This window comes from Sorex fumeus, unplaced genomic scaffold, assembly GCF_029834395.1.
Source record: "Sorex fumeus unplaced genomic scaffold, SorFum_2.1 ptg000024l, whole genome shotgun sequence".
Classification (NCBI taxonomy): Eukaryota; Metazoa; Chordata; class Mammalia; order Eulipotyphla; family Soricidae; genus Sorex; species Sorex fumeus.
This window is the reverse complement of record NW_026606081.1, coordinates 44,075,986-44,090,257: the sequence shown is the minus strand read 5'-3', so window position 1 is coordinate 44,090,257 and position 14,272 is coordinate 44,075,986.

Sequence of the window (14,272 nt, the reverse complement as noted above, 5' to 3'; positions counted from 1 at the left end):
TAGGAGCTTTGCAGATACAACAGTTATCCTGGTTGGTGGCACAGAAAAGCCTTGCACTGTTGATGGTCTTCTCAGAATCTCATCTTCTGCATAGTTGGTGTTCATAGTCTCATAGTTTCTTCTGTTGATTCTTCTATTCTGACAGACTCACTGGGTGGAGCCTCAGTTACCATTCTCCAAATAGTCTAGGATTTGTATCTCAGAGGGATGTGATCTTCATGCCTTTGGACTACTTCAGGGCTAGGCAATCTCTAAAGTTTAATTATTTCCCAAGAGTATGTTACCGGGATCCCGACCTTTTGGGCTGGAGCAATAGCACAGCGGTAGAGCGTTTGCCTTACACGCAGCCAACATGGCCGACCCCCCCCCCCCACCTTATAACACTATACATTTATGTTATACATTTATAACATTTATACACTTATATATAAAACATTAAACACTTATACATTTATGATTATCAGAGAGGAATATTTAATATTTAGCCCTACAATTGTAAAAGGCCTTCGAAACAACCATGATTTCCCAGTAACAATATCCCTGTATAGCTGTGATTTGCATGGTCATTTTGATGGTTCCAGGACATCATTTAATGCAAAAGATGTTTATATACACACACGTGGACAGAGGGGAAGGGGAGAAATAATCGATGTCAGCATAATTGAAGCCTCATTGAAGAGGAGGGTTTGGATCAAGAGTTTTAGGCATCTGGAATACTCACGCAAACTGTGTTCCAATTTACACATTTCCACAGCACTTGACTGCGTAATATTAATTACACAGTTATCTCCATGAGAATGTAGATAAATGCATAATTAACATATTTCTTCTACAGATATTTTATTTCTGCTCTCAACTTCAAGGTGACATCTCCACCGAAATGGATTTGACAAGAAGCTTATTTTAGCTCTTCATGACTGACAGTGCTGCTCCAGCCATTACAAGGCACATTAGTTTCTTGCCAGGACATTTTTGCCAGGGAAGTGGGCTTGAGGCCTCTCACACTCTATGATTTTAATGTTAAATACCTTTACCTTAAAATAATTCTCTTCAACTTTACTACTTTTCCTTTGTCTTTTTTCTTTTTTTTTCCTAATATGCATTCAAGGCTTTCTAAGTCAAAATATTTCTTCTGTATTTTCTCTTAATACCTCTATTTTGTATGATTGATTTAATTCCTCATAAAATCTGAAAGCTCCAAAAATTTTGGTATGTTTTCTAAATTTAAATTACCACAGTAGTATGCAGAGTTATGTCTAAAGTTTGCATGATGACAATCTTCCTGGTGCAATTTTTCTGCTGGGTTTGGTACTTCTTGTGATACCTCAATCTGTATATCTCATCTGTTGTCTTACAAAATTATGACACTTCATGAAAGCCACCTTAGAACTGATTAAAATTAAATATTTAACAACATTTAAAGTAAGCTTCCATAATCATAATCATCTACTCCTTATTTATATGTAGGTCCTATGAAATAGGTCTTATAAGTAGGTCTTATAATTTTTATAAGCATACTACTTCCTTTTTTGCATTAGTAATAAAACTAAAGAAAAAATAAGAAATTACTCAATGTTATGCTTTTATGAACAATCTATAAGGAAACTAAAATCATGATCTATTACTCAGATCAACAAAGCTAGCTGTGTAAATTGTACTGAGCACATTTCAGGTTGCTTTCAACCTTAGATACATCACATCTATATATAACTCTGAAACCTATTATGAAATGAGCAGAAAATTCATAGCCAACATCCTTATCTTATAAGGTTTTGACACTTGAATCAACAAATAATTGTACCTGTTTCACATAAAAGGTCAGTTTTGACAAATGGCCTCTAACACATGGTGAAAACAGTCTCCCTGTCAGCCTCTGGTTTCCTCCAGTAAATACAGTTAAAACAACCAGAGGCATCTGAAACACAAATTACACAAAACATTTTGTGGAAAGCGAAAGATTATATCTTTGAAATAATCTTCCACATGGCAAACACAGATGAGCATCTAATACATAGGTAAAATTTGGTAATTGGTAATGGGTAAGTCCCACCACTTATGTGGCAATCACCCCCATGCCATGCACTCAAGTACATACTTCTCAGAGATAGCACAATCAAAATGGCATGTGTAGATACTACTACATGACAAGTGGTATGGAGCAGCATGGGTATACAAGAAGTCCAGAGTAGTGACCTACTTAAAAGTCAGATTTCATGGGCAAGTTCATGTGCATGCTTTTTATTTTTTGTGAGGTTGAGAAATGAATTCTTCACAGAAATTTTCTTCTCTTTTTCTAAATATTTCTAGTAACTATTTGATAACTTTTCAAAAGTTATCTGTTAATATCATTATAATTACTTTTACATGTTATGTGACAGTCATGTAATATTTAATAAAATAATTCTGCCACAGATAAATGAAACTAACACCACAGGTCTTCCTGAAGATGCATATTCGTTGAAGAACTAAGACTGATATTTGACTTACTCAAATATCAATCAGTCATGCCTGTAGCACTGGTGTATTAAATGGGGACCAGTAAAAAGTAATCATTTATGCAAATCCAACATACAGGATTACACTAAAGGTAAAGAAAGGTAAAGGTAAAGGTCCTCCCGTTGATCGTCGATTTGCTCGAGCGAGCCCAGTAACGTCTCCATTGGAGACTTTTGTTGTTACTGTGTCTGGCATATCGAATACTCTCGATAGCTTGCCGGGCTCTCCGAGAGGGGCGGAGGAATCGAACTCGGGTCGGCCATGTTGGCCGCTTGTATTCACAGTACTGTAGCACTGTCCTCCCATGTTCATCAATTTGCTTAAGCGGGCATCAGTAACATCTCCATTCATCCCTGTCACATGGTAGTGTAGCCCAATGGCATATGCTCGCTCCAGGAACACAAAGTGAGACTGAGTGTTTGCCTTGCACACAGCTGACCCAGGTTCGAATCAATAATCATACTGAGATTATTCATGAATTCAACCAATGAAGATGAGGGAATGGGGAAAGGAGAGAATCTATCTAATAGATATGTGGTTTGTTTTGGGGGGGAAGGATTGGGCCACACCCAGCAGTGCTCAGTGTTTATTTCATGGTCAGCTACATGCAAGGGAAGCCCCTTCACCCCTGTTCCAGTTCTCTGGATACTAAGGACAAAAATTTTTGTGTTTGCCATCACAATTTATAAAACCATGGAGAAATAAATGATGAATATCATGACAGGAAAAGTAAACTTATGAGCAATGGAGATATATGACCTATGTCTCAACAGTGGAATAAAGTAAAAGAAAGCAGAGAGAAGGTCTGGGCATGAAGTTCAGTTTGAAGTCCTGGGTTTTAACCCCAGCACCCAAACCCACCAACCCTACAACACCAAAAGAAAAATGCGAGGGCAGAGAAAAGAGACAATGGGGAAGAATATAAGAACTAAGGTAAAGAGAAATTGGTAAGTAAAATATTATGTTAAAATTTACCTGTGAATCCTGGGAAATATAGACAGGAGTGCTTATTTTTGCTTTTGTGGCTCTTAAGAGGGCAATGAGAATAGTTAAATGTTTTTAGGGGCCTATTAACATAGTAACACAGTGCTGGAATAATTGCCTTACTTACTGTCAAAGAGTAGATAAATGTTCTAGTGGAAGCAAACATTTGACAATTCAAAACATTAAAACAAGAAATCTTAGAACAGGTACCAGTTAAGATTGTGCTGCCCCAAAAAGGAAAAGCATAGATAAAATTTCAAGAAATACTTGTTTCCAAGCTAGATAATAATAAAAGCAATATGAAGAAAAAAGAGAACATGACAGTTATTGAGATTATAAATTGGGAGTTGGGAGGCATACCCAGTGCTGCTCAGGGAGCAAACTTAGCTCTGTGCCAGGGTCACATAGATGGTCCCAGGATTTGAACCAGGGTCCGAGCCCCATATCAGGCAAGGACCTCAACCTTTGCATAATCTCTCCAGATCCAAATTAAAAATCCTGAAGAGATTTACCTAACTACATCATAATGTATTGTAAGAAACTAATTGTACAACTCAAGAAAAAGGAAGCAAAGGTATGAAGATTGAAATTAAAATTTAGGAAGTCAAATAATATCAGCAAAATTCAGAAAAGAAAATTTAACTATAAGGGAAAGAGAATCTGTGAGTTAAAGACATGAGACAGAGCACATGCACAAAGAAAGGCATGACAATTTTAAGACTTATTCGGGCAGGCATCCAGGCTAAGAGCAGCTAATCGGTGAGGTAGGAAAAAGCCAGAGCATTAGATCGGTTCAGTGTAGGTCCCAAGGTCTGACACCTCCTCTTATTGCTTAAACAATCTGGAATTTTTAAAATATAAGGTAATTACGGCACCTATTTCATAAGGTTGTTATAAGAATGATGAGGGAAAAGTGTGCAATACATTTCTTGGCAATTCAATCATGATATTATTGCTTTGATGGATGATTTGTATTGAACAGGAGGAATATGCAGGTAAAACGATCAAGCTGTAAGAAAGTGAATGCTTGCTTGGTACTACAGCACCGTACATTCTTAGTGTTCTCAAACAATCGAAATTGGTAGTTTTGTAGACTTTTAATTTTGTATTGAAATATTTATATATATTTTATATGTGAGACTCAGAGATTTGATTTCTAATTTTATGAAATCAAACATTTTTCAAAGAAAACTATATATAAACAAAACTTGTCAACAGATAACAAATAGGCATATGCCTATTGCTTAAAGTTCAAGAGCCTTACAAATACTTCCTAAATAACTGTTTCCTAATTCAGAACTAGAACTCTTTGGCAACAAGACAGATCTATTTTTATAGTTAAATACATGATGGTAAAATATAAAATTTGAAATAAGATAGAGGCCTTTACATACTGTCACCTGTAAATGTCAGTATAAGAGTTGCCCACAGATTTAACAATATCATGCCATTTGAACCAAAAGGAGCTGGAGCGATAGCACAACGGTAGGGCATTCACCTTAAAAGCAGCCAACATGGCTGACCCAGGTTCGATTCCTCCGCCCCTCTCGGAGAGCCCGGCAAGCTACCGAGAGTATTCGATATGCCAAACACAGTAACAACAAAGTCTCCAAAGGAGATGTTACTGGGCCCCCTTGAGCAAATCGACGATCAACGGGAGGGCCTTTACCTTTTACCTTGAACCAAAAATTTCAGAATTTTGTGCTATAGTAAACATCTTTATTCCTTGTTGTGTACATAATGCTATGCTGTGTCTGCCTAAAATGTGAATATTTCTAGCTATGTAGGTAGCTCTCTTAAACAGTTTCGTGACTTCAAGTCAACTAAAATACAGAGGATTTCATCCATGGGAAAGTTTCCAATCATAGACCCTGTTTCATAGGTTTGTTTATCAGCATTTAATTTGTGAAGTAATATTCCTTAAATTATGAACATCTGCATAAAATGAGTATTCAATATAGATAGACCTATTAATTCAACTTTTTAAAAATGCTTATAGTACTAAAAGATTTAACTTTTCGTATTTAATAGAGTTCAGAAGCAAAAGCTGAACTTTTAGTTCAATGCTCTCCTACAAAAGACCTCTCCTATTTCTTTCTCCCCCTCCCCACCCCCCAAATTCCCTGCTTCTTCCCTTCCTGCCAGCAGAATCACATGTAGTTGTGAACAAAAGCTTAATATGATTTGAACTTGCAACTTGCACCAGGAGCTATCTCATTTTCAAATCCTGCATTCCAACAGAACCCTAGGACACTTTCTCAACATATAATTACATATTTTTAAAGTGAGAAGCTGCTGTTAGAAGTGCTGAGAATTTCAGAACAAATTATTGTTGGAATATGACAGGCCCCGTATTCTGCCCCCTTGCCCTGGCTAAACCAGCCATTCTTAAGATGGAAGGAAACTGAACCTAAAATTGTAGCTGGAATACTGTTTATTATGACTGTCTTCAGAATGTACATTAAGGCATCACAGAGAAATAAACACTCAGCTTTCCTGGGTAGATATTTCACACTTCCACATGCAGACACATGTAAAAACACTATCCAATTGTTTTGTCAGAAATATGATTTTTTGTTTCAATAACAAGAATTTCATTGCTAATATAGTTTTTTCTTAAAATGCTCTAAGATCTAATTTTAAAAATTTACTAGACTTCTGATAATATTATCAGTTTACCCAGTATTTTGTCTTTTTAAGTATTGTCATTATTTATAAAAATGTGCAGAAGTGGTACAAAACAGTCACACCTCTTAGTATAACCAAAATATAGTCAATATTCATTTCCCTTAATAATTGAAATATACCCAAGTTGTTGTATTTAATATTGTGTATTAGCAACTGCTAATAGTTCAATTATATTCACTTGATCACTTGACTTCCCGTTAATTGTCGATTTGCTCAAGCAGGTGCCAGTTACATCTCCATTTGTCCCTGTTGCGTGCTAGAGTAGCCCAATGGCATCTGTTCCTTCTAGGAACATGAAGAGCCTCAAACCGATCGTTCATGATCTTGATGAAGAAGTCTGACTATCTGGTAGGTGGGCGGCCACACGGTCTTTTGACATCCCATGGGATCCAGTCGGTAACGGCTCTAGTCCAGCAGTCATCTCTAAATCTCATTACGTGACCAGTCCATCTGATTTTTGACGCCTTGGCAAACAAGACAGCATCCCTGATTCTTGATCGTCGACGGATGTTGGAACTCCGGATTCTTTCTCTCATTTGAGTGAAACGTGATACTCCAAGCATAGCTCTTTCAATTCCTCTTTGGGAGACCCGAGTAGCATTCTCATCCTGTTTGCATAGGGCCCAGGTCTCTGAGGCATATGTTAATGCAGGAAGAACAGTGGAATCAAAGAGATATGCCCGGAGCTGGAGGTTCTTCGTCCTCTTAGCTATTTCTTCGATGCTCTTGAAGGCGTGCCCAGCCACTCTCTTCCTCCTGCGCAGCGTGGGTGCCAGGTCATTTCTCATGTTGACTTCTCGACCTAGGTACACATACCTGTTGCATTCAGAGATGGTTGTTCTGTTGAGAGTGAATGGAGCATCATGGAGGCTGTTTCTCATAAACATTGTCTTCGTAAGATTCAGCTGTAGTCCGACCTTTCCACACTCATGCTCGAAGTCGGCCAGCATTTGTGCCACTTGGCTAATGTTTGGTGTTATTAAAAAAATGTCATCAGCAAAGCGGAGGTGGTGTAGTTGCTGACCATCTATCTTCACTCCCATTTCTTCCCATTCCAGTCATTGCATGATGTTCTCTCACACTGGTGGCACTGAAGAGTTTCAGTGAAATGGTATCATCCTGCCGAACCACTCTCTTGACATCAATGATTACTTCTTTATAGAATGGTGAGATCTTGGTAGTGAATCCGCAATAGATCTCACGGAGGATCCTGATGTATTGAGTTTGAATGCCCTGATTGGCTAGGGCTTCAATGACCACTTCCGTCTCAACAGAATCAAAGGCCTTCTTTAAATCAATGAACGTTAAACAGAGCGGCATCTTGAACTCCCAAGAAACCTCAATGAGCTTGGTTATCGTGTGGATGTGGTCAATGGTGCTGAATCCTTTGTGGAACCCGGCTTGCTCGCATGGTTGTCCTTCATCTAGTGTTCTGCCAATCCTATTCAGGATGACTTGAGTGAACAACTTGTAGATGACAGACAATAGGCAGATCGGGTGATAGTTACCAATGTCATGGATGTCTCCCCTCTTGTACAGTAGTACAGTCCTGCTGGTTTTCCACTGGGATGGAACCTTGCATTCAGACAGGTAGTGTGTGAAGAGCCGAGCCAGCATATTGATGAGTACTGACCAAAAATACAATATGCATAAAATAGAAAATATATACCAATGAAAATATAAAGGGAATGTATCAAACGCCTTCAACTCCATGCATGAATAGTTTTTTTAGTTTCCAACATTATCAAACTTGAAATCTTCTTTGACAGATACATTAAATTACTATAATAATACATTTTTTAATTATTGTAATAATTACTTTCCAGTAAGTTACTGGAAAGAGAAAATCATTCAAGCATGAATATTCTAAACTCAACTATGATTATTTTCAGACATCTAATAATTATTCTTAAATATCAGATTGGGGCTGGAGCGATAGCACAGAGGGTAGGGCATTTGCCTTGCATATGTCCGACCCAGGTTTGATTCCTCCATCCCTCTCAGAGAGCCCGGCAAGCTACTGAGAGTATCCCACCCACACAGCAGAGCCTGGTAAGCTTCCTGTGGCATATTCTCGATATGTCTAAAACAGTAACAATAAATCTCACAATGGAGGTGTTACTGGTGTCCCCTGGAGCAAATCAATGAACAATGAGAGGACAGTGCTAAAGTGCTACTGGCAATTGATCTTCTGATTTTGTCAATATGGGTTTTTGTTTGACTGATTTTTCTTTTAATTCTTTTTTTTTTTATACCTTGCTCTGATTTTTCTTCCTCCATCCTAAAATTCTCTTAGCTTTCTCTACTAGTTCTTGTTACTTATGGCTCGGGTTCACATCAAGGATAAGAAATCTTGTTTCTTTTTCCATATGAGCATGTAATGCTAAAATTATTCTTCTAGCTACTGCCTTACCTGCATCCCAGAAATTTTAAATGTACCTTCAGTGAAAAAATATTACAAATGCCTTTTAAAATTTCTTCTAGGTTCAGTGTATTTTTAAATGTCCTACACATTTTCCCATTTTGATAAATGCTCTAAATTTCTTTCTTTTACTTATTTCTAATTTAATTCCAAAGTAGTATTTTTATTCCTCCTAAAAGATTATATTATATCTAAGAATGTAATTTTTGATTATTCTATGAAAAATTAAAAATGTTGGTGCTGTTCAGTTTATCTTCTAAAAAAGTGCTGTTACTTGATAGTATTTTTCATATCTTCTATATTATTCATATCAATCTATGAATTACTGAGATACATCAAAATTTCTCATTTACAGTTGAATACTGTCTAGTTCTTTATCAGTGATACTTCTGTCATATTTTCTCCGCATATTTTCAAGCTTATTTTGCTCTGTTAGGATTATCTTTCTTAGTACTTTTTCCAAAATGTTCATTATCTGATAGTAGTATTCACATGAATTACTTTACTACAATATTGTTAGTATTTAAATTCTTTTAGGCATCTGTCCCAGTGTATAGATTAGTGCATTGTTAGAGTAATGTTAAAATTAAACCTCCTAAGAATCCATCAGCTGAAAGTGTTTCTAGAACGAGATCATGGTTGTTGGTAAAAATGGTTCCTTGAAATTCCAAGATGTCAGTACAAAATGCATGTTGGTGTGTAGGACCAGCTAAATATCACAACCATAACCAAGAAAGCAGCTTTAACTCATACTCTGGTCACACTCCAAAGCCATTAACTCAGTTTCTTTCTGTAGAAATCAGCTGACAAAGGATTTTAGAAGTTTTCAACAGAGAAAGATTGAGAAACTACCCTTAGCAAAAAAAAAAAAAATCAGTATTTCGTCCTTAAGTTCTATCACAGTATTTCTCAACTGGAGGCTATATGGTCCCATGTGTGCCCCCAGAACATTCCAAGAGGGTCACTCCAGACAGAGTGGTCCAACAGGGCCACAGGTGAAAATCGCATAAATAAGGGGAAAGCACAAGATTAGGGAGTCAACCAATTAGCCCTGAGGGGGTGCACACAGCAATAAAACATAATTGGAAAGTAGCCATGATCAGAGAAAATTTGAGGGAAAATTGATATAGATCATCAAGAAAGCAGAACTTTCTAGCTGATTTAACAAATTTTGATAAGTTAGCAGCTTGGGTAACGTGACTCCTCGTAACCTCACACCACCAAATGCTCAGAATGTTCTCTAATTCAAAATATCTTGGGACAAATGCATCAAGCACTTCTATCTGTACGTACAGTTCCTTGAAAACAAAGTAATGATTAAAATGATTGTTTCCTCTCTCCTTCCCTCTTACACTTCAAAATTTTAAATTCAGAATAGGTTTTCCAAATATAGCTTTCTTCTCTGTAAACCATCGCTTTCCAATTATAGCCATTACAAAAGAGTTTTTATTTTAATTGCACGTTTCATTATCACGAAAGTGATTCAACCTGCAGTGCTCTCAAAATCATTCATCTGAAGAAAACACTCAGCTCACATACTTTCATGGCATAAAAAATATATATATACAAAAAGGGTACATGGAAACCTATGGAATAATTCTTCCTAAAAGATAGTTGTTACTCTAAATAACTTTCACTTCCAAGAATGATGTTTAATGTGTTGCTTTTAAATTTTACTTTTCTAAACATAAACCATCCCACCTTTTTTTCTCCTTAAATCCTAAGTGGCATATTTATATAAATGCTTCGAAGTGTAAAAAAACAGATTCCTCTCCTCTCCATTTCTAGCTGCTGTGAATATGGAACTCTATGTTTACCCCATTAGCAATGATGAGTTTGCCCTGGGTCATTCCTTGGCTAACTGAGCTCAACTCTTCTGAGCAACAGCACATATTTAACAAATGAGTGAATAGCTGAAGGCAATGGCTTGCTATATTGCCAGTAGTTTGGTAGGAAGAAAAAAAAAGACGATTTCCTTTTGAAAAGACTTCCAAGCTCTAGAGAAGGATGTTGGCAGGGCATCTGTGGTTATTGGATCTCAAAGAAACCTAAGTGATCACTGGAATAGTGATCAGTTTCAAGGAAACTGAGTTTCTCTCCGCGGAGCTCTGGGTGGCAGCTGGAACCTTCAGTGAGGATTTATAGCTTCTCAACTTCATTTTCCAACATCCCTAAGTTGACAACTACTGCTCCAAACAACTGCCACAAACATAGTACTTAAAATATCAAGAGTTACCTTAAAGGCAGAAGTCTAAATTCAGCTGTGCTTCCTGGTAGGTATCTGGAGAAACATCTTGGTCTTTTTCTGGCCCGAGGGCCTGTGCTTAGATTTCTGGGTCCCAGACCTTCCCCACACCACTCCTGCCTCCACCAGTTTCTCTCCTCTGGCTGCCAAAGCTGCCAGGTTGTAATAGAGCCGCTTGTGAACGTACTGGATTCTCCTAGGTCTTCTGATTACTTATGCTTCACAGGATTTTTCACTAACTTCACCTGCGACCTTCTTTCCTCCTGTGAGTTGTAAGTTCTAAAAGCTAAGATGCGGACATCTTTGGGAAGTAGAAAGAATTGCCACATCTCTTACCATGAAGTTGCAGCTTTTGGGTGATTTTTTTTTCGTCCGTAAAAGAAATTAAAAAATTAAATAAGAAAAGAGGGTAAAAAAAATCAACAAAAAACAAAGCTAAACAACAACAACAAAACATTTAGAACAAACTCAGTTCTTGGGAGTTTCTGGCCAGGGCTGAGGCTGAAGTCAGGGTGAAAGTTCTTCACTGTTGAAGCAGAAATTTCAGGCGTTGCTAGCTTTGACCAAACAGCTTACTTTTTTTGTCTTTTTGGGTCACATCTGGCAATGCTCAGGGGTTACTCCTGGTTCTGCACTCAGGAGTTACTCCTGGCGGTGCTCAGGGGACCATATGGGATGCTGTGAATCGAACCCGGGTTTGACGCGTGCAAGGCAACCGCCCTACCCGCTGTGCTGTCTCTCCAGCCCCCAAACAGCTTACTTTTGAAGCAGACAGGTAGATAAGGAGTTTACGGCCATGGCCTTCTCAGGACATAAGAAAACCAGGATGGGATTCCCTGGTGGTCGCTGCTCGGCTACTCTTCGCTCTCATCTTCGTGCCTGCTCGGCTTCTCTGCAACCACGTCTGACAAGCCCCACATGGGGGAGACTGACAAATTCTATAGGTCGAAGTTGAAGAAGACTGAAACGCAGGAGAAGAACCCGCTGCCTTCTAAAGAAACAATGGGAAATGAGAAGCAAGCTGTCGGATCGTAAAGAGTGGACGCCGCTGAAATGCACAGTACAGTCCACAAGCATTGCTTTCTTATTTTACTTTTAGCTGTTTAGCTTTGTTAAGATGCACCGAGGTCGGATAAAGTTTAAAAGTTAAATGACTGTGCTGCCCCATTTCACATTTAAGATTTGAGAACTACTGACAAAGAGGCGCCTTACCTCCCCGATCTGTTTGGTTGGAAGGGAATGAACTTGCATATATGTTGGGGAAAGGAATCAGCTGGGCGGGACTTGATGGGGTACACCTGGTTGGTTTCGCAAGCTATAAGTGTCCTGCAAGCTATAAAAAAAATTGAGCCTGAGTGCCTTTTTTGTTTGTTTGTTTAATGGTTTAATTATATTGGAATGCACAATTTTTAATATGCAAATAAAGTTTTAAAACCAAAAAAAAAAAAAAACCAGGATGGGACCTGAAGACACTGTCAATGACCCTTAAGGAGTCCCAGAGCCTGAAAGCTTAGACCCCTGGTATAGATGAAAGCTAGAGGTCTGGGGATGCTATCCAGAAGCACTGTCAGCCCAAAGAAAACTGCAACCCCTGTGGGACAGGGGAAATTTCAGCAGGAACTGGTACTCCTAAAAGAATGTTATTTATGGATACAGGGATACATGGATACATGGAGAGTATCATGCTAAGTGAAATGAGTCAGAAAGAGAAAGACAGACATAGAAGGACTACATTCATTTGTGGAATATAAAGTAACATAATGGGAAAGTAACACCCAAGGATAATAGAGATAAGGGCCAGGAGGATCGCTCTACTGCTTGGAAGCTGGCATCACATGCTGGGGGGAAAGGCAACTGGGATAGAGAAGGGATCCCCAAGTATATGATGCTTGGAGAGTTTGCTCGGGATGGGAGATGTGTGCTGAAAAGAGACAATGGACCTAACATGATGGCCACTTAGTAACTGTATTGCAAACCATAACACCCAAAAGGAAAGAGAGAGTGAAACGGAATGTGCCTGCCACAGAAGCAGGGGGAGGAATACTGGGAATATTGGTGGTAGAGAATGAGCACTGGTGGAGGGATGAGTATACTCGATAACTGTATGACTGAAACATAATCACAAAAGTTTGTAAGTCGGAAAAAAATTAGAAAATTAAAAATAAATTTATAGAGATATTATTTATTTGTTTTTTTTGGATCACACCAGGTGATGCTCAGAGATCACTCCTGGCAGGATGAAGAGACCATATGTGGTACTAGGGATTGAACCTCGGTGCATGCAAGGCAAGCACCCTATTTGCTGTACTTTTTCTCCGACCCCACTAAAAGAATTTTAAAGACCATGGAAAGTTCTTGTCCCCTGGAATCATTCTAGCAATAGACTTAGGTGCAGAGAAAGCCCTATAAGACCCACTTGGCAAAAGTAAAGCTTCTTTCTTTACTGTTGCTGCATTCCTGGATAATTTATTTGTATGCATAAGTAGAATTCATCCATTGTTTTATTTTGAAGAATTTTGATGCAGCCTGTAACTTAATGTAAAAAATGCTATTTTTTGGATGTCAGAGCATTGATCCTGGGAAAAAATAAAACCAGCTACAAAATTACAATTTACTCCCTAAATATAGCAAAATAATTACTAGGTTTATAATCAAACATATTATAATCCCCTCAATTGTTGTGTTAAGAAGGAATAGCCTACCCCCAGCTTCAAAGCTATAGAATGCCATACATTTGTTAAAATAACTCCTGTCAGACAAAGGCTAACTTTAACAATTGTTAGCATTAGATCCTTTGGGAGTTATCACGTGGTAGTTTTTAAAGTAAAATCACAACAGTTTGTCTTGTGATACTTGCAGTATACCACTACAGCATCCAGTCAAACATAATTCAGGAATTATAAAACATGAAACATTTATTCAAAAGATCATTTATATAAATACATATTCAGGTACTTAATCGTTTGCTTCTACTGGAAATTACAATGTAATGGTTTGAGATGTGCCGGAGATTATTTCTTGAGAGTCAGCATATTTCACACACCGGAAACTCTGTTGTTGTATGCAGAGATGCATTAATCTTGACAACTCTCCTTGCAAGTATTTCTTGCCAGGAAGGTAGTGGACACATTCTGGCAGGACTGTAGATTCAGGATGGAGTAGATGATTTCCACGTGGTATCAGCAAGTAGATTCATATGTGGAAGCAACTTGATGATGAACTTCCTGTTTATTTAGGTGTTCTAGTGTGAATCAACTGGAACTTAGCCCTATGAGGAACTTTCCCTACAATTTCGGAGTTCCCATATTATTGTTTACTTACCAAACTCTCAGGTGATTTTTTTCAGTCTCTCATTTCTTATAATGAAATTATTCAGTGAGTAGGCAATGGCAAAGTTACACATCATCACAGCATCTAGAGGGGAATTTTAAATCTGC